Below are 20128 nucleotides of genomic sequence, written 5' to 3' on the forward strand. Positions count from 1 at the left end.
CTTCGTGTAGTAGTTAAGAGAGCCAGTTTAAGGGTGGAGAAGAAGGAAGGACAGGAAAGCAAAATTGCAGCGCCGTGGTTTTAAAGCGCACCCGTGGTAGGGAAACGGAAGGCGATATAAGAGTGCGTGGCCATGATACGCACACGACAAACTGTCTTAAAATATTTTGACTTGAGGGAAAGCTTCGATAACAAACGATAGCACGGCAACCAGCACCCGAATATAATTATAACCCTAATAATAATTGTAAATATTCATCTGATCTATGGCATTTAATGCGCGCGCTGTTGCTTTGGCTCTTCGTGTAGTAATTAAGAGAGGCAGTTTAAGGGCGGAGAATAAGGAAGGAAAGAAATGTAAAATTGCCGCGCCGTGGTTTTAAGGCGCACCCGTGGTAGAGAAATGGAAGGCGATATAAGCGCGCCTGGCCATGATACGCACACGACAAACTGCCTTAAAATATTTAGACTTGAGGGAAGGCTTCGTTAACAAACGATAGCACAGCAATCAGCACTCGAATATAACTATACCCGAATAATAATTGTAAATATTCATTTCGTCTATGGGATTTAATGCGCGCGCTGTTGCATTGGCTCTGCGTGCAGTAGATAAGAGAGCCAGTTTAAGGGCGGAGAAGAAGGAAAGGAAAGCAAAATTGCAGCGCCGTGGTTTTAAAGCGCACCCGTGGTAGAGAAACGGAAGGTGATATAAGCGTCCGTGGCCATGATACGCACACGACAAACTGTCTGAAAATATTTACACTTGAGGGAAAGCTTCGTTAACAAACGATAGCACAGCAACCAGCACTCGAATATAATTATAACCATAATAATAATTGTAAATATTCATCTCATCTATGGGATTTAATGCACACGCTGTTGCTTTGGCTCTGCGTGTAGCAGTTAAGAGAGCCAGCTTAAGGGCGGAGAAGAAGGAAGGAAAGGAAAGCAAAATTGCAGCGCCATGGTTTTAAAGCGCACCCGTGGTAGAGAAACGGAAGGTGATGTAAGCGTGCGTGGCCATGATACGCACATGACAAACTGCCTTAAAATATTTAGACTTGAGATAAAGCTTCTTTAACAAACGATAGCACAGTTATCAGCACTCGAATATAACTATAAGCGTAATAATAATTGTAAATGTTCATCTCATCTATGGGATTTAATGCGCACGATGTTGCTTTGTCTCTGCGTGTAGTAATTAAGAGAGCCAGTTTAAGGGCGGAGAAGAAGGAAGGAAAGGAAAGCAAAATTGCAGCGCCATGGTTTTAAAGCGCACCCGTGGGAGAGAAACGGAAGGCGATGTAAGCGTGCGTGGCCATGATACGCACATGACAAACTGCCTTAAAATATTTAGACTTGAGAGAAAGCTTCGTTAACAAACGATAGCAAAGTTATCAGCACTCGAATATACCTATAACCGTAATAATAATTGTAAATGTTCATCTCATCTATGGGATTTAATGCGCACAATGTTGCTTTGTCTCTGCGTGTAGTAATTAAGAGAGCCAGTTTAAGGGCGGAGAAGAAGGCAAGGAAAGCAAAATTGCAGCGCCGTATTTTTAAAGCGCACCTGTGGTAGAGAAACGGAAGGCGATCTAAGCGTTCGTGGCCATGATACGCACACGACAAACTGCCTTAAAATATTTAGACTTGAGGGAAGGCTTCGTTAACAAACGATAGCACTGCAATCAGCACTCGAATATAACTATAACCCGAATAATAATTGTAAATATTCATTTCATCTATGGGATTTAATGCGCGCGCTGTTGCATTGGCTCTGCGTGCAGTAGTTAAGAGAGCCAGTTTAAGGGCGGAGAAGAAGGAAAGGAAAGCAAAATTGCAGCGCCGTGGTTTTAAAGCGCACCCGTGGTAGAGAAACGGAAGTTGATATAAGCGTCCGTGGCCATGATACGCACACGACAAACTGTCTGAAAATATTTAGACTTGAGGGAAAGCTTCGTTAACAAACGATAGCACAGCAACCAGCACTCGAATATAATTATAACCCTAATAATAATTGTAAATATTCATCTCATCTAGTGGATTTAATGCGCGTGCTGTTGCTTTGGCTCTGCGTGCAGTAGTTAAGAGAGCAAGTTTAAGGGCGGAGAAGAAGGAAGGAAAGGAAAGCAAAATTGCAGCGCCGTGGTTTTAAAGCGCACCCGTGGTGTAGAAACTGAAGGTGATATAAGCGTCTGTGGCCATGATACGCACACGACAAACTGTCTTAAAATATTTAGACTTGAGGGAAAGCTTCGTTAACAAACGATAGCACGGCAACCAGCACTCGAATATAATTATAACCATAATAATAATTGTAAATATTCATCTCATCTATGGGATTTAATGCACACGCTGTTGCTTTGGCTCTGCGTGTAGTAGTTAAGAGAGCCAGTTTAAGGGCGGAGAAGAAGGAAGGAAAGGAAAGCAAAATTGCAGCGCCATGGTTTTAAAGCGCACCCATGGTAGAGAAACGGAAGGTGATGTAAGCGTGCGTGGCCATGATACGCACATGACAAACTGCCTTAAATTATTTAGACTTGAGGGAAAGCTTCGTTAACAAACTATAACACGGTAATCAGCACTCGAATACGACGAGAGAAATTATTGAGAGGTGGAAAATTCCCTTGAAATAACTATGGTTTGCGAGACAAATGCTTGTAAGTATTGAACCTCTTAAAAGATGAGGGGGAATATGCGCTCACCGAGAGGGCATCGTCAGCACGAGACCACCACCAGGCACCTTATTGAGATGTGGACGGCTCTGTGGCCGGAACCAAGCTTCCCTTCTCCGCCGGTCAAGAGGGGAAAACGCGCTTTCTGATCGCTCAAGGTTGCGCGGACATAGTATAACTCTAGCGTCTAGGAAAAGCTTAAACAGGTGCGAGGGCGGCGCGCATAGCGTGGGAAGCTAGCCGCCAGATTAACTATCTCAAGGACTGCTGCTGACGAGGGCGAAATACCTTCGTGTAACTATAATAATCCTAATAGGACTATTTCCGAAAGAAAAAGAGGAAAAGGCCCATAGGGCTACACTACAAGAGCTATGACTGATAATTATATTTATATATATATAGATTCATCTCATCTATGGGATCGCATGCGCGCGCTGTTGCTTTGTCTCTGCGTGTAGTGGTTAAGAGAGCCAGTTTAAGGGCGGAGCAGAAGGAAGGAAAGGAAAGCGAAATTGCAGTGCCGTGGTTTTAAAGCGCACCCGTGGTAGAGAAACGGAAGGCGATGTAAGCGTGCATGGCCATGATACGCACACGACAAACTGCCTTAACATATTTAGACTTGAGGGAAAGCTTCATTAACAAACGATAGCACGGTAATTAGCCCTCGAATTTAATTATTACTCTAATAATAATTGGAAATTCATCTCATCTATGGGATCTATTGCGCGCGTTGTTGCTTTGTATCTGCGTGTAGTAGTTGAGACAGCCAGATTAAGGGCGGAGAAGAAGGAAGGAAAGAGAATCAAAATTGCAGCGCCGTGGTTTTAAAGCGCACCCGTGGTACAGAAACGGAAGGCAATATAAGCGCGCGTGGCCATGGTACGTACACGGCAAACTGCCTTAAAATATTTAGACTTGAGGGACAGCTTCGTTAACAAATCATAGCACAGCAATAAGCACTCGAATATAATGATAACCCTAATAAAAATTGTAAATATTCATCTCATCTATGGGATTCAATGCGCGCGCTGTTGCTTTGGCTCTGCGTGTAGTAGTTTAGAGAGCCAGTTTAAGGGCGGAAAAGAAGGAAGGAAAGGAAAGTCAGAGTCTTCTTGGGACATTGTGAAACCTTGCTAATAGCAGCATCGTGACACTTTCGAACACGCTCACAATTTTTTAGCGCTGTATTTGATCATCACGCATTTACCATCGCAAATAAACTTGGCGTATTGTTCCCTTATGTTCGCAAAATTTTACCTCAGATAGTTGTAATTATGTCAGTGCGGCCGTCTAAATTTGACACCGCTCCTTAAACAGACTAACAACGCTGTGGACCATTTGCATGTGTATCGTACTAGAAGATGCGGATTTGACCCACCCATTTGGAACATTGTCTACCGTTCTCGTAATTTCCCCCCATGTATAAGCAAGATGCCTTGTTTAGCTCAGCGTGGACGCCGGAGAAACAAAAACAAACTACGAATCTGGTATGATGCGCGAAAACACATAGAAAAACGGGAAGTTAGTAATTATCTTCAACACTTACATTGCAAAGAGGAAAGTGAAATTTTCGTAATGCATTGCATTTAAAATTATCTCTATTTTTACGTTATGCCAACCGCTTCTTGTGCTGTTGTTTTCGGAGTCTGAGAAACATTCAGATCAGCGGCAGTATGACACTCTGGAACGCTTCAATGAATAACTAGCTATGAACCACAATGAACCTACACCGCAAAGGCCGCAATGAACCTACACAGAATACACATATATCGCTCGTCACTCTCACTTCGTGCTTCGAATAAATATGAACACCGTGACCCGCATACGTTACCGAGGATGCCAGGGGAAAGCAACTAAATGCCATGTATAACGCATGAGAACTCGGCGAAAGCGACTAGCAGTAACTTTTTTGAGAGGACATAAGCAACCTACACAGTGCGAATTTTCGGTACACATCACCAAAAAGTGTCCCTCGTTTTTCAAAAAACGGAATATCTGCCGTTTCTTGTTCTTCTGCCGAGAAACAAGTAATAGTGTAGCTCTTGTGTAAAAAGAGCCTGAAAATAAAATCGCCAATGTCAAGAGTGACACACTGCGTTACAAAAAATTCAGATCAGTGTTGCATTGGTATTGAAATGGCTCTGCACGTTCGGTCAATGTCATTTTCGCTAGCATATCTACGATAAGCCGTGATTGCACGATGAAATTAGACAGTTATACCTTTAAGAGTTTGATCAGACTGCTGGTTGTGTTAATATACTGAGACTGCAACGCTACTATAGGCTATCTCTAGACAGAGATTAAATAGTTACACGATCTGATAAACAAACGATTGCATGCCGTAAGGCACGCCACTCGTTGGGTGCGGCTGATTGTAATACTTTCTCCGGACCCCTGCCTCACCCGCAGGCTAAATGTAGCAAGCTGGCTGTGTTTTCGAATACGGAAATAGCGGTCCCGAAAATTTGCGCATGATGCAAGGTGCGCAAGCTGACAGTTGCTAGGGGCGAGACGTTCATTTGAGGGATCGCCAGCCGTTTATGCGCAGGCGCGAGTAAGAGCGGGCGTGAGAGAGAAAATCTGGGGGCTTTTGCTCCTTGAATATATGACTCTGCCTTGGCACTACGGAGGTTTCTTCTGTGGATTCCTAGCGCATGTTGTAGGCGTTTGTCCCTAGGCGTGCCGACATTGCGTAGTGGCACAGTGTACTAGAATTGGCAGTGGAACGACCGCGCTCCTTGGGCGACTATCGCGGCGGCAAAAGTAGCGGCGGCGCTGTGATCGGCGACTACGGGGAGGCGCGCATCGAAGCCTACGCGGCATGTGGACTCTGAAGGGTACTTCCTCAACTTCTTTCATTCATTCGCACCCAGGACGCGCCCGTTAAGTGAAACGAATTTTTCTGGCGCTTGAAATTTACTCTTTCTCTATTTTGGCCAAAACCGCGATGCAAAGATGCTTGCTTGCACCGATTTCAAATGACGGTACACGCCGTGCGCAGTGTTTACTGGTATGAATAGATGAGCCGAAATAAATAAAAAAATACTGCAACAGATAATGATTATCTTCAAATTTTTAATGCACATTTCCGTGGTATAAGGTTGCGAAGAATTCACATACTATTCGAATGCACAACACAAATATACAAAATGTTCCAGGTCAGGACAATGCAGAAGCTAACATACACAAAAATACAGTGATACTAGAAATACATTAAAAGGTTTTCCATGGTATGACAAAATTGAGAACTTAATACAAAAATGCACAATAGAAATACACATGTTCAGCAATGCCAAGGTTAAATAAGTACAAATATATAAAAAGCGACACCTACTGAAAGATTTAAAGAAATTCACAATACAGATAAGCAACTGTGCTGTACAGACAATACAAAGGTTAATTTGTATTGCGCTTGGAGGTGTTGGCTTTGTTCAGCCCCTTTACAAAAAAGTGGAGCCTGGTTGTGACATAAAAGCTGACAACACGGGGTGTCAAGCATTCTGCATGCGCTTTGCAACCAATACTCAAGGGCCATGAATCATCTCCAGAGTATCCATTACACTCTCACTGTGGACCTTATTAGTAGAGAAACAACTAGTGAAAACATCCTCTAGGCGTTTAATAAATGTAAAGAGTTAAACTCAAGGTTACAACAAACCACCCTTATCTTTGAACTGCACAAAGGCAGAAGCAGCCAACAAGCGCCCTTGCTCAGTTGACAGCAAGAGGCGGGAAATGCAATCAGGACATTTGGTCGGTAGCACGCACTGTTTTGCCACATATCCTGAGATGTCGTGAATTCCATTCACGTTGCTTTACAATTTTCTCATTAACACTTTTAATATAATTGTAATATTTGAGAAGTTGCTTTTTTATTAAGACTCATTGTGTAATTAGGTGGAATGCAAAAAAGAATCTGAGTATCTCCAAGCGACGGCATACACGATTACTTTGGTTCTGTCCAGATACGTAGCATCTGAATCTTGGTGCGTGATAGTTGGGACACCCTGTATAACTCAGCTAGGTGAATTTGTTCACGAAGGGTTGAAATCTGGGCCAGTTGGTACATACTTGAACGAAAAAAAAACAGTAAAAAACACAAAGGGCAAGAGGAAAGGTTCACGAGGATCGGGGTAGTTGCACAGAATCGGTGTTTTATAGACTCTAGATAGGCTTTTGACGGTGTTCACCATGATCTCTTTCTCCACGAAGCACACTGCTTAATGCCAATTCCCAATAGTTGAGTGGGTCTTCGAATACGTGTACTTACACACTCAGTTCGTAGTGATGGTTGTAGCAGCATCCGGTGTTGTTAAAGTAACGACCGGCATCCCTCAGGGGACGGTATTGGGCCTATTACCCTTTTTTAATTGATACAGATGATTATATAATCATAGATGATGATTATTATTCACTGACGGCTGTGTGGTATACCGGGAAATAACCAGCGCCAGGGATTCTAGTGACTCCAGGATCATTTGCATAATATTGAGCTATGTCGTATAACATGCAATATGCAAGAAATGTGCAGAAAACCTTCACATGCAATTTACGAAAAAGAAAATTCGTTAGCAACAACCTATAACGTAAATCATTATCCCTGCTACAGTTTTATCGAATATAAGTATTTATTCGCCTACCGCACCTCATGTATGTGTTAGCAATCGACATGTTGATTTTGTTACAGCATAGGCGAGCAAAGTTCTAGGTTTTTTAAGGAAGGATACTAAACTACTAACTGAACATGCTCGCGATATGATGTATGCAAGCAAGGAAAGATCAATATTGTAACGGATGCACAGTTTAAGATATCTCAACAGGTACCGGTAAGATAATCTCGGAAAAGTGCAAAATCTTGACGCGCTGCGTTGTGATTAAATACGCCAGATTTCTTAACATAACTGCAATAAAGCAATCTTTAGAATGAGAGTCCCTGCAGAAAAGAAGGCAAAAGTTACGTCCATGGATTTTTAACCATGTTATTTCTCTTCACCTTTTGCTTTCCCTCCTAAATCTTATTTTCAAACTGGCACGAAGGAATACATGTGCATTCTGGAGCCACAGTATCAATCAGAAATTATAGGTGTGGCAATATAGGACAAACATTGTATTTGACGATGAACAAAATTATGTATTCCACAAAACAATTTATATGTAGAATTTCTTGCCGAAACGAATTGCTAGTGAACAAAATGAGTCATTTGTCGTGGCTCTTTCAGTGGCTGCTTGGGTTCTCTTGCTGTTTATACGAGTATCTCCGTCGCTGGCATATTATTCACATGATGTACACTGCCGCTTTCTTTTGCTGCTAATTTTGAAATTTCTGTGTAGCGATATTTCACGTTCTTTCTTGAATTCTTTTTTATTTTTTTGCATGTACAATGATCACTGTTTGACCTGTGCTTCTGCAATAGTGTTTTTATGCACCCTCCTTCACACACACACTGTGATACCGCAAGGCTATGAGGATAAAAGGGTGAATAAAATTTTATATAACATTTGCGAGCGTTTAAATTCGCAACGCTTCGCTGTAGTGAGCTTCCAATACCTTACGCGCATATGTGTTACTTCCTTTTTCTGTCATCGATGTTCTCGGAAACGGCGATCCCTGCTTGCACGTTCGCCTGTTCCCATTCCGGTGTGCCACTTGCGTGACGCAGCGAACGCACGGCTTGGAGTGCTGCTTGCCGCGGGTGCACGCGGAGTTGCACAGTATCACGGCTACTGAACGGCACCAAAACCACAATGCTCACCAACACGAGTGACGTCGCCGTTGCTGATGGTTCCATTTCCATGAACGCTGGAATGGCAATGCTCCTCCACGAGAACTACCGGTGCAAAGACGGGCGTGGGTTTGCAAGAGGCAAGAAAGAAAAACGCAATGGTTTAATAATGAAGCCGTCTGCTTTTGTAACCTACGCAGATAAAAGTAGTGCACCGGGACATTGTCTATTATGGCTGGCTTAAGGAATTAACAGACCTGTTTCCAAGCAGCATGACGATCCGCGATGGCCGAAATAGCGTTTCGGCTGACCACGTCTGTCTGCACAAGAGCGCTTCTTGTGTATCCAAATTGCTGCGATCGCAATTTCAGCATATTGCTAGAACGTTCACTGTTCCTTTACGTGAGCATGTGCTTATTTCATAAGAATGCCTCGTCCCCAGATCACAGCCGCAATAATTTTATTCCTTGGAAAGCGAACATTCTGCCACCTTGGCATCGCTTAAGAAACTGGCCTTGAGAGGAAAAATACTTCGATCGACGCCTAAATTGAGTACCATTCGCTCATGGTGGCGTCACCGATCTCTACCACGTGGTGCCCCCTTCAGCAAAAATCACATGCGACTTGCGCCGCGTGCGGAGAATGATTTCGGTTGGCTATATTTCCTCGTGCATTTCTATTCACCACCTGACCACGGTGACTGTGCGCCACAATCATTCAGGACGAGGTCCACGCCTGATCGTTCAAGTGCGTGGGCCAAATTAAATTTCCCTGCTTTGTTTTTCTAGTTTTTGTATTACACGGTGTCCTTACGTCCCGACACAGCTGCAGGTGCGGCGTAAATTGAAATACTGGCACTTTGCATAAAGGAATAAATAAATGTTCGGGACACCTGTGAACAGCCGCAGCGTGGAAAGTGCCCACGCAAGTTTACGCAACTAGGCCTGAGCCCAGGATTCGGTCGCCCACCAGGAAGGGTCTGGCCGTGACAAGTGGTGCCTAAGAGTAATCAGCTGCGCTCAGCTGAATAGCACATTCTTTCTTGGTTAGTAGAATATTGCGACAGTGTTCACACTTCGTTTTCAGAACCAACTTCTTAGTCACACAGCCACAATGGCAAAAAATGAGCGTTTCGTCACTTCTTTGAGACACGCGTTTGGCGTGATCCGCGCCGGACTGCATGGTTGCCTTATTCTATCGGCCTTTCGATGAAGCCACACTTTCTGGCTTTGTACCACATGCATCATCTTGAAATCATCATTGGCTCTGAATTGATGCAATGCCTAGCAATGCGGGGAGGCGCGTAAATACGGAGTGAGCGAATCGAGGAAGTAAAGAAACATCGGCAGTGGTGATGCAATATGGGGACGACATCACGCCGTATGATAGCTCAATATGAGAAGTTATAAAGGTTAGGAGATTGAAGGTGATCATGTAATGCGACATTAGAAAGATTACGCCGTATGAATTAAAAGGTGCAGAGTCTTTACGTATAATATGTCAATGAGAAGAGAGAAAGGAGCGAGTTCTGGAGGTGATATGACGCGGAGACATCCGGTCAACCTGCCAGAACCATTGAATCTTGCATCTGCGTCATCTGCATTTGTGTGGCTCCTCCTCCTTTTAGAAAATTTTCCCTTTTACAGAAACTTATTTTTTTCTAGATTGAAATGAATATATAACTATTACTGGCACAGCCGTTTATGCATTTATTACGTGAAGTTGGGATATTGGGATCGGATGTTGGTAGCTCCACCGCATGGTGTTCACTGCGCATGTTCCTCTGGTTTGATCGGTCTATAAATGAGTGACGCAATAAAATGATGTCAGTTGAGAGTAGCGCCTTGTCCTGTCGTCTTTCTTGTGTCTGTCGTTTTGCGCTAAACAAAGTATTCATGGGTTGTGAGAACAGCACCCGTTCAGCCAGTGTCGGTCGATAGCGCGCACGCTCTTAAACGAAGAAGGAAGAAGTTCGGACACGGCACATGACTTCGATGCTGCGTCCACTTCCTATTCGATAGGGTTCCGCCAACAGCAGACTCTCATGATTTCCGATGTGAACCTAGCACGTTTACGCTATCGCGTGCCACTTTTAAAGGGAACCTTAAATGTCTTCACTTGTGCTAGCTGTGATATACTCACCTACGTTAACATTCACGTCTACTCACGCTCACTGAGTGACCTTCGTACTCACGTCTACTAACACTTACGAGCACTTACTCACATTCAAGCAGCATTAACACTCATATCCAGACTCATCTCAACTCACAAGCACTCACTCACATTCACACTTGCCCGCACTCAATAACTCACGTTCACGCTCACCTCCACTCATCCACGTTCAAACTCACCTGCACTCACACTCACATTCACCTCTACTCACTCACAAACGCCACGTTCACACTCATTTTCACTCACACTCACAAGCACTCACTCACATTCACACCTGCACTCACTCACTCACGCTCACACTCACGTTCACACTCAGCTGGACTCGCCCTCACAGGCACTCACGTTCACACTCACCTCCACTCAGTCCCAAGCACTCACCACTTTCACTCACTTCCACTCCCACAAGCACTCACTCTCATTCACACTCACCTCCACTCACACTCCCCCACGTTCACACTAACCTGCACTCACACTCACACTCCCCTCTACTCACTCACAAACACCACGTTCACACTCATTTTCACTCACACTCACAAACACTCACTCACATTCACACCTGCACTCACTCACTCACAAACTCACACTCAAACTCTCGTTCACACTCAGCTGCACTCGCACTCACAGGCACTCACGTTCACACTCACGTCCACTCAGTCCCAAGCGCTCACCACTTTCATACTCACTTCCACTCCCACAAGCACTCACTCTCGTTCACACTCACCTCCACTCACACTCATTCATGTTCACACTCACCTGCACTCACACTCACACTCACCACTGCTCACTCACAAGCACCACGTTCACACTCATTTTCACTCACACTCACAAGCACTCACTCTCATTCACACCTGCACTCACTCACTCACGCTCACACTCACGTTCACACTCAGCTGCACTCGCACTCACAGGCACTCACGTTCATACTCACCTCCACTCAATCGCATTCACCACATTCACACACACCTCCACTCATACTCACAGGCACTCGCCCGCGCTCACACTCACCACTGCTCACAACTGGCACTATCTCGCACTCGCGCTCACGTGTTTTAAATGAGTGCGAGTGAGTGTGAGTGAGTGCGCCGACCTATGGCAGTGACTGACGAGGCCTCTGCGTCAACTAGTGCGCGAAATTCTCCACGAGGCTCGTGGCCGATCATCATCATCAGCCTGGTTGCGCCCACTGCAGGGCAAAGGCCTCTCCCATACTTCTCCAACTACCCCGGTCATGTACTAATTGCGGCCATGTTGTCCCTGCAAACTTCTTAATCTCATCCGCCCACCTAACTTTCTGCCGCCCCTTGCAACGCTTTCCTTCCCTTGGAATCCAGTCCGTAACCCTTAATGACCATCGGTTATCTTCCCTCCTCATTACATGTCCTGCCCATGCCCATTCCTTTTTCTTGATTTCAACTAGGATATCATTAACTCGTGTTTGTTCCCTCACCAAATCTGTCAAATCTTTTCTTATCCCTTAACGTTACACCTATCATTCTTCTTTCTATAGCTCGTTGCGTCGTCCTCAATTCAAGTAGAATCCTTTTTAGAATCCTCCAGGTTTCTGCCCCGTACGTGAGTACCGGTACGACACAGCTGTTATATACTTTTCTCTTGAGAGATAATGGCAACCTGCTGTTCATGATCTGAGAATACCTGCCAAACGCACCCAGCCCATTATTATTCTACTAATTATTTCAGTCTCATGATCTGGATCCGCAGTCACTACCTGTCCTAAGTAGATGTATTCCCTTGCCACTTCCAGTGCCTTGCTACCTATCCTAACCTGTTGTTCTCTTCAGAGACTGTTGAACATTACTTTAGTTTCCTGCAGATAAACTTTTAGACCCACCCTTCGGCTTTGCCTCTCCAGGTCAGTGAGCATGCATTGCAGTTGGTCCCCTGAGTTACTAAGCAAGGCAATATCATCAGCGAATCTAAGGTTACTAAGGTATTCTCCATTAACTCTTATCCCCAATTCTTCCCAATCCAGGTCTCTGAATACCTCCTGTAAACACGCTGTGAATAGGATTGGAGAGATCGTATCTCCCTGCCTGATGCCTTTCTTTAATGGGATTTTGTTGCTTTCTTTATGGAGGACTACGGCGGCTGTGGAGCCACTATATATATCTTTCAGTTTTTTTACATACGGCTCGTCTACACCCTGATTCCGCAATGCCTCCATGACTGCTGAGGTTTCGAATGAATCAAACGCTTTGTCGTAATCAATGAAAGCTATATATAAGGGTTGATTATATTCCGCACATTTCTCTGTCACCTGTTTATTAGTGTGAATATGGCCTGTTGTTGAGTAGCCTTTACGGAATCCCGCTTGGTCCTTTGCTTGACGGAAGTCTAAGGTGTTCCTGATTCTATTTGCGATTACCTTAGTAGATAGTTTGTAGGCAACGGACAGTAAGCTGATCGGTCTATAATTTTTCAAGTCCTTGGCGTCCCCTTTCTTATGGATAAGGATTATGTTAGCGTTTTTCGAAGTTTCCGGTATGCTCGAAGTCTTGAGGTATTGCGTATACAGGGTGGCCAGTTTTTCTAGAACAATCCGCCAAGCATTCTACAACAAATCTGCTGATACCTGATCCTCCCCAGCTGCCTTCCCCTTTTGCATAGCTCCCAAGGCTTTCTTTACTTCTTCTGGCGTTACTTGTGGGATTTCAAATTCCTCTTGACTATTCTCTATTCCATTATCGTCGTGGTTGCCGCTGGTACTGTATAAATCTATATAGAACTCCTCAGCCACTTGAACGATCTCATCCATATCAGTAATGATATTGCCGGCTTTGTCTCTTAACGCATGCATCCGATTCTTGCCTATTCCTAGTTTCTCTTTCAGTGCTTTTAGGCTTCCTCCGTTGCTGAGAGCATGTTCAATTCTATCCATATTATACTTCCTTATGTCCGCTGTCTTACGCTTGTTGATTAACTTGGAAAGTTCTGCCAGTTCTATTCTGGCTGTAGGGTTAGATGCTTTCATACATTGGCGTTTCTTGATCAGATCTTTCGTCTCCTGCGATAGCTTACTGGTATTCAGTTTAACGGAGTTGCCACCGACTTCTATTGCAGACTCCTTAAGGATGCCCATAATATTGTCGTACATTGGTTCAACACTAAGGTCCTCTTCCTGTGTTAAAGCCGAATACCTGTTCTGTAGCTTGATCCGGAATTCCTCTATTTTTCCTGATACCGCTAACTCATTGATCGGCTTCTTATGTACCAGTTTCTTCCGCTCCCTCCTCAAGTCTAGGCTAATTCGAGTTCTTACCATCCTATGGTCACTGCAGCGCACCTTGCCGAGCACGTCCACATCTTGTATGATGCCAGGGTTAGCGCAGAGTATAAAGTCTATTTCATTTCTAGTCTCGTCATTCTGGCTTCTCCACGTCCACTTTCGGCTATCCCTCTTGCGGAAGAAGGTATTCATTATCCGCATGTTATTCTGTTCTGCAAGGTTTACTAATAACTCTCCCCTGCTATTTCTAGTGCCTATGCGATCTCCCCCGCGGCCTTGTCTCCAGCCTGCTTCTTGCCTACCTGGGCATTGAAGTCGCCCATCAGTACAGTGTATGTTGTTTTGACTTACCCATCGCCGATTCCACGTCTTCATACAAAACTCTCGACTTCCTCGTCATCATGACTGGATGTGGGGGCGTACACCTGTACAACCTTCAATTTGTACCTTTTATTAAGGTTCACAACAAGACCTGCCACACTCTCGTTAATGCTATAGAATTCGTGTACGTTACCAGCTATATTCTTATTAATCAGGAATCCGACTCCTAGTTCTCGCCTTTCCGCTACGCCCCGGTAGCACAGGACATGCCCGCTTTTTAGCAATATATATGCTTCTTTTGTAATCGTAACTTCACTGAGCCCTATTATATCCCATTTACTGCGCTCTAATTCCTCCAATAGCACTGCTAGACTCGCCTCACTAGATAACGTTCTAGCGTTAAACGTTGGCAGGTTCAGATTCCAATGGCGGCCTGTCCGGATCCAGGGATTCTTAGCACTCTCTGCTGTGTTGCAGATCTGACAGCCGCAGTGGTCAGCTACTTCGCAGCTGCTGGGTAGTGAGGGCCGGGGTTTGATTGTAGTGTTCAAATGGGAGGTCGTGGCCAAGTACTGCACCAGAGTGGCCAATCCTGCTCTGGTGGGGAGTGCGTTACGGTTTTTTTGGTCACCTGGATCAGGCAATTTTATCAACATGCGGATTCAAAAAAAATCCGGTGGAAAATTGCGCGGCACAGGGATTCGAACCACGGTCCTCTTGCACGCGAAGTGGATTCTCTACCTCTACGCCACGCTGGAGCTCACCGCACGCCTTTTAAATGAGTGTGAGTGAATGCGCCGACCTATGGCAGTGACTGACGAGGCCTCTCTGCGTCAACTAGTGAGCGAAATTGTCCACGAGGCTCGTGGCCGATATCCTTATTCAAATACATGTGAAACGCAGAAATGCTTTTATTTCATGGAATTCATTCAAACCACTGAATCGCTTTGAATTACAATTGTTAAATTTGAGAGAGAAAGTTGAACTCCAATGGCCTTGGAAGCAAAAAAGAGACTCCTTTTTACAATTTTTGCCATACATAATATATTAGTAGATATTCATATATCATATATCAGTAGATATTAGTAAAATATAGAAAAGCAGAAAAATGTTTACAAATTTGTTACTGTGCACCAAAAACTGATGTCGCAGTTTTGTAAACTGCATCTGTTAATGCATATGAAGGGGACAAATTTGCATGATGAATATACAGCATACGTGGAACTGTTACAGCGTTTACGAGGCTTTTGTGCGACTCAAAAGTTAGTGTATTTTATTGAACTCTATAGCAAAAAGCTTGGCCCATTTAGATGTAGTGTTGCCTGGCATTTACCGAATTGTGATATTGTATTTTATTGCTGAGTTAGAGTTGTAAACATCATACGGAAGCATTCTTTAATTTTTGATATGTCAACAACCATAGTAAAAGAAATTGACGGCCCAAATAAAAAAAATTCACCGACGATTAGGATACTCTTTAATTGAAGATTTGAGCGCAGCTCTATACGTGTTTTCATTTAGTGACATATTGGCTGGAGCGGATAATCTGTCTCGCGCGGCACTTTGAAAACGGAGGAAAGTGTGGCGCGACTGCCTCCCTAATCGGGAGATCGCGGGAGGCAGCACGTGGGTTACGCGTGGGCGCAATTCACAATAGCCACCGCAGACAGACTTCCGCTCATGCGGTGCTTTGTCGGAATATATGGCACCAGTGGACGCGTTCGCCGCATGCCTTATGGCGGCGTCATCGGTCATCATAAGAGCAAGACGAGTAGGCTTTCGCCGTTCACCTCCTAAGAGAGATCTTAGGAGACTGTGTAATTTTGGACGTCCCAGTTAGCCAAACAAGTTCCCTGCGTGCAATTTATGCAGGCAATATTCCGCAAATCAAATTACTCGCAAATCTTGAAGTTTATCCTGTGTGTGCCGTTGCTGCTTCACAGCTGTCCAGTGCTCCTTGTCCATCCTCTGATCAGCGGTATCCTGCACGCTACCAAAATCCAGCCGGGTGACGAACCCCAGGCAATCGACCAACCTGTTTTGACCGATAGCGTATCGGTCACGTTGCTCGCCAATGTAAAAATCGTACTGTCTCCTCCCCTTGACGACCGCCATTCACCTGTTATTATCGCACCCACGAGAGTCAGCGCCGTTACCAGCTTCCATTTCAACCGCAAGATGCAAACGAAGAAACTGGTGCCGCTTGCAACAGTCCTCGGAAGAACTTGATGTTTCAGGTTTAATGGGCCAGGTATGGCCAAAGAGCGCCATGCTAGTGGTCATGAATATGTCGTGGTCTGATGGGCTCTGTGAATTTAATGTGACGTGGCTTTAAAGGGGACTAAAAGAGTTGGTGTAAATTACATAAAAATTACACGTAATAAAATAATGACAATGATTAATGGCATGGTACTATGACCACTAAAATGCAATAAAAAAGAATGATACATTACATAAAATATGCGAGATGTTAAAATTTTCTAAGAGCACTACTGCCTCGCCAGAGCCCTTGAAACACAAGGGCCGAGAGGCATGTGCTATACGAAATAGCTTTCACAGCGGCATCCTCTGGAGAGAGGAGACGCTATGAACGTATAGGGCTAAATACATGTAACACAACATCTTTCAGGAAGTCTAGGACTGCGTTAGTGTCAAAGAGCGGTTCTGGGCCGAGTAACATTACAAGATGAAGGGGAATGTGCTGCCGATATGCTAACGGAAAATGTTTCTTTCTGTCAGATTCGGCTTTCCGACATTCCGCGAGGACATGGAGGACGGTCAGCCTATCCCCACATCTCCCACAGGTTGGGGGCTCATTTCCAGTGAGTAAAAATTGTGGGCGCCAAATGTGTGTCCTATTCTTAGACGGCAGAATAGGACATCTGTTCGGCGTGATTTGGTTGCAGAAGGCCAGAACCCTAATTATGGCTTTATTACGTGCAGTTTATTATTTGTTTCCATGTCCCACGAGCGTTGCCAGTAGTTTCGCAGTTTTCTGCGTAAGAAGGGCCTCAGATCTGTGACAGGGACTGCTGCGGTAGGATTTACAGAATACGATGCAATTGATGTGGCCATCTGGTCCGCCAGAACATTGCCTTCGATGCCCCTATGACCCGGCACCCAGCATATGATGACATGCTGGTTGCATATATACGTTTTACATAGGACGGAATAGAGTTCATTGATTACTCGATTTTTGTGCTTCGAAAATGACATAAAGGCCTTCACAGCACTTAGGGAGTTCGTATATATAACTGATTTCTCGAGTTTTGATTTCTTTATATACTTTACAGCCGACAACAGTGCGTAAGCCTCAGCCTTAAAGATGCTTGTTTCCGGATGCAGTACATCGGATTCCCAGAAGGATGGGCCGACGGCTGCATAGGACACCCCCTCGCGTGACTTCGATGCGTCTGTGTAGAACTCCATGAAGGAGTACTTGTACTGGAGTTCCAGGAAATGCATTCGGATTTCCATATCTGGGGCTTCCTTTGTAACTTGTAGGAAAGATATATCACATTGAACCAGCTGCCACTCCCAAGGAGGTAGCAGCTTGGCTGGATGCATTAGGCGAAGCTCGAAGAGTGGGACATGCATTTCTTCACTAAGCTCTCTCACACGCTACGAGAAAGGTTGTCTTACGGAGGGACGATTCCGAAAGAGTGTAGAATATGTCATATCATTAAAGGGACACTAAAGGTTACTATTAAGTCAACGTAGACTGTTGAAATACCATCACAGAAACCTCGAAACGCTTGTTTCGTGCAAAGGAGAGACTTATTTTAAGAGAAAATGCGTTCTGAAGTGTCCGCGTACCTCTAGCGCAGTTCAAATCGCCCGCCCTCCGATCGAGGAGTACTGACATCATGGTCTCATAGTGACGTTGCGCCATCGGTGAGTAGAACGGCGTCCGCAGACGGCGCTACGGCTTTTCTGCGCAAAACGCGAACGCGCGGCCAGAAACAGAGCCAAGACAGAGCCGACAGCAGAGCGAAAGCGGGAGTATGGTGGCTAGCGGAAGGAGAAACGAATTACGTCCTATATTACGTCCCACGGCACACGGAGAGTGCGTTTTCGTTAAACTATAGGCTGCGGCGAGATCGCAGCGTGGTCGTTGTGGTCTATGAGAAGCGACGAGCCTTTTCGCACTCGCAACAGGGCATAAAAATGTGCGAATCGACGCAAAACTCGGCCTAGAAACGTGCTTCGCCACAGCCAAGGTTCAATACGACCCAAGCTGGCACGACCCAGATGTCGTTTCCCGCACCGCCACCAGGCGCCGCTACTATACCTCAAACTGCAGCGCAAGACGCCCATAAGCTGGTACTTCATTCTATGACGCTAACTTCGACGCTCGTCGCGATGGACCCTGACACCGACAGATTGGCCCGCGATGGTGGGCTCAACTTCAGCGATTTGAGCACCGACGAGCGCGACCTGCTGCTGAGGGCTCGCACTGCCGGCGTCGTTGCGTACTACGACGGCGGCCTCGACACCGGCTCTCCGGAGCCGGAAAGCAACGAGGGCTTCCCACGACATCACATGGACGTGGCATTCTCGCTGCTTGTTCCAAATGAAAGTTTCGCGAGCCAGCAGAACCCTCACAGCACCACGCGATAACGAAACTACTGAAACTCCAAAGCGTGCGCGGCGCAGAGTCGAGCGCGCAGAGTCGAGCGAAAACGAAACCTTTCGAACACCCATATTACTGAAGGGTAACGTCAAAATGTTATTTTTTCTTAGAATCGAATAGACGTAGACAAGTAGCATTTTTTTCCGTCTTACAATCGAATGAAATGATATTTTTAATACGAGTAGTTGAGTATTAGTAACACAAATTATGAGGAGTCCTTTCGTCATCGGGCTAGTACCGGAATGTCGCTGGGGGGGTCTCAAATCGTGTCATGCATTTACCTCAATTTCTCGGTTACTAAAGCTCTGTTCGCGATTATATTGACGCCTTAGACGTTCTAGAACATTGCTCTACCACTTTAACTTGAGTTTCTGGTAACCTTTAGTGTCCCTTTAACGGTATTAAAACACGGATGTTGAGGCTTAGAGTGCACTTTCAGAAAATATGTTTGGCTGATGTATGTTCTCTGCAGATGAAGTGACCACTCATTTGATTCTACGTATAAACTTTCAATGGGACTTGTTCTGAAAGCACCCGTGGCTAAGCGCATTCCTAGATGGTGGACCGGATCTAGCATCTTTAGCGCGCTCGGGGCGGCCGAATGATAGATCACGGCACCATAATCTAATCGTGACCGAATCAGGCTCTTATAGAGATTCATTAAGCACGTCCTGTCACTACCCCACGTAGTCTGCGATAGAAGTTTCATTAGGTTCATTGTTTTCAGACATTTTTCTTTAAGATGTTTAATTTGTGGGATGAAAGTGAGTCTATTCTCAAGTATAACACCTAGAAATTTGTGTTCTTTGTTTACGGGTATCTGTTGTCCACACAGTTCTAAGCAAGGATCCGGAACCAGGCCTCTCTTTCTTGTAAACAGGACACAAGAACTCTTGTGAGGATTGATTTTAAACCCATTTTTCTCTGCCCACTGTGACACCTTGTTAAAACCATGCTGTACCTGTCTCTCGCAGACCGTGAGGTTGCAGGATTTGAAACCTATTTGTATATTGTCTACGTGGACGGAATAGAAAATAGCTGGTGGTAGAGATGCACGAAGCGTGTTCATCTTTACGACAAAGAGCATGCAGCTGAGTACGCTACCCTGGGGTACCCCAGTTTCCTGTATAAATGTACGCGACAGTGCAGGACGTATTTTCAGTCGAAATGTATGGTTCTCTAGGTAGCTCTCCATAGTATTTAACATATTGCCGCGGATACCTAGCGCGGAAAGATCGCGCAGGATTCCGTATCGCCAGGTTGTGTCGTACGCTTTTTCCATATCCAGAAATACAGATAAGAAAGACTGCTTGTTCACGAAGGCATCGCGAATGTTCGCTTCAATGAGCACAATATGG

General features: G+C 45.0%; 1 long non-coding RNA gene across 1 annotated transcript in view; it reads right to left on the reverse strand.

Moving 5' to 3' along the window:
- Positions 1-8425: 8425 nt before the first annotated feature.
- LOC142559700 (uncharacterized) overlaps positions 8426-20128 on the reverse strand; it is a 127406-nt gene continuing 115703 nt past the window's right edge. Inside the window, exon 3 of the long non-coding RNA XR_012823208.1 lies at positions 8426-8505. This is a non-coding gene — a long non-coding RNA (uncharacterized LOC142559700). The remainder of the gene's footprint in view (positions 8506-20128) is intronic.

The sequence above is a fragment of the Dermacentor variabilis genome, chromosome 10 (genome assembly GCF_050947875.1).
Source record: "Dermacentor variabilis isolate Ectoservices chromosome 10, ASM5094787v1, whole genome shotgun sequence".
Lineage (NCBI taxonomy): Eukaryota > Metazoa > Arthropoda > Arachnida > Ixodida > Ixodidae > Dermacentor > Dermacentor variabilis.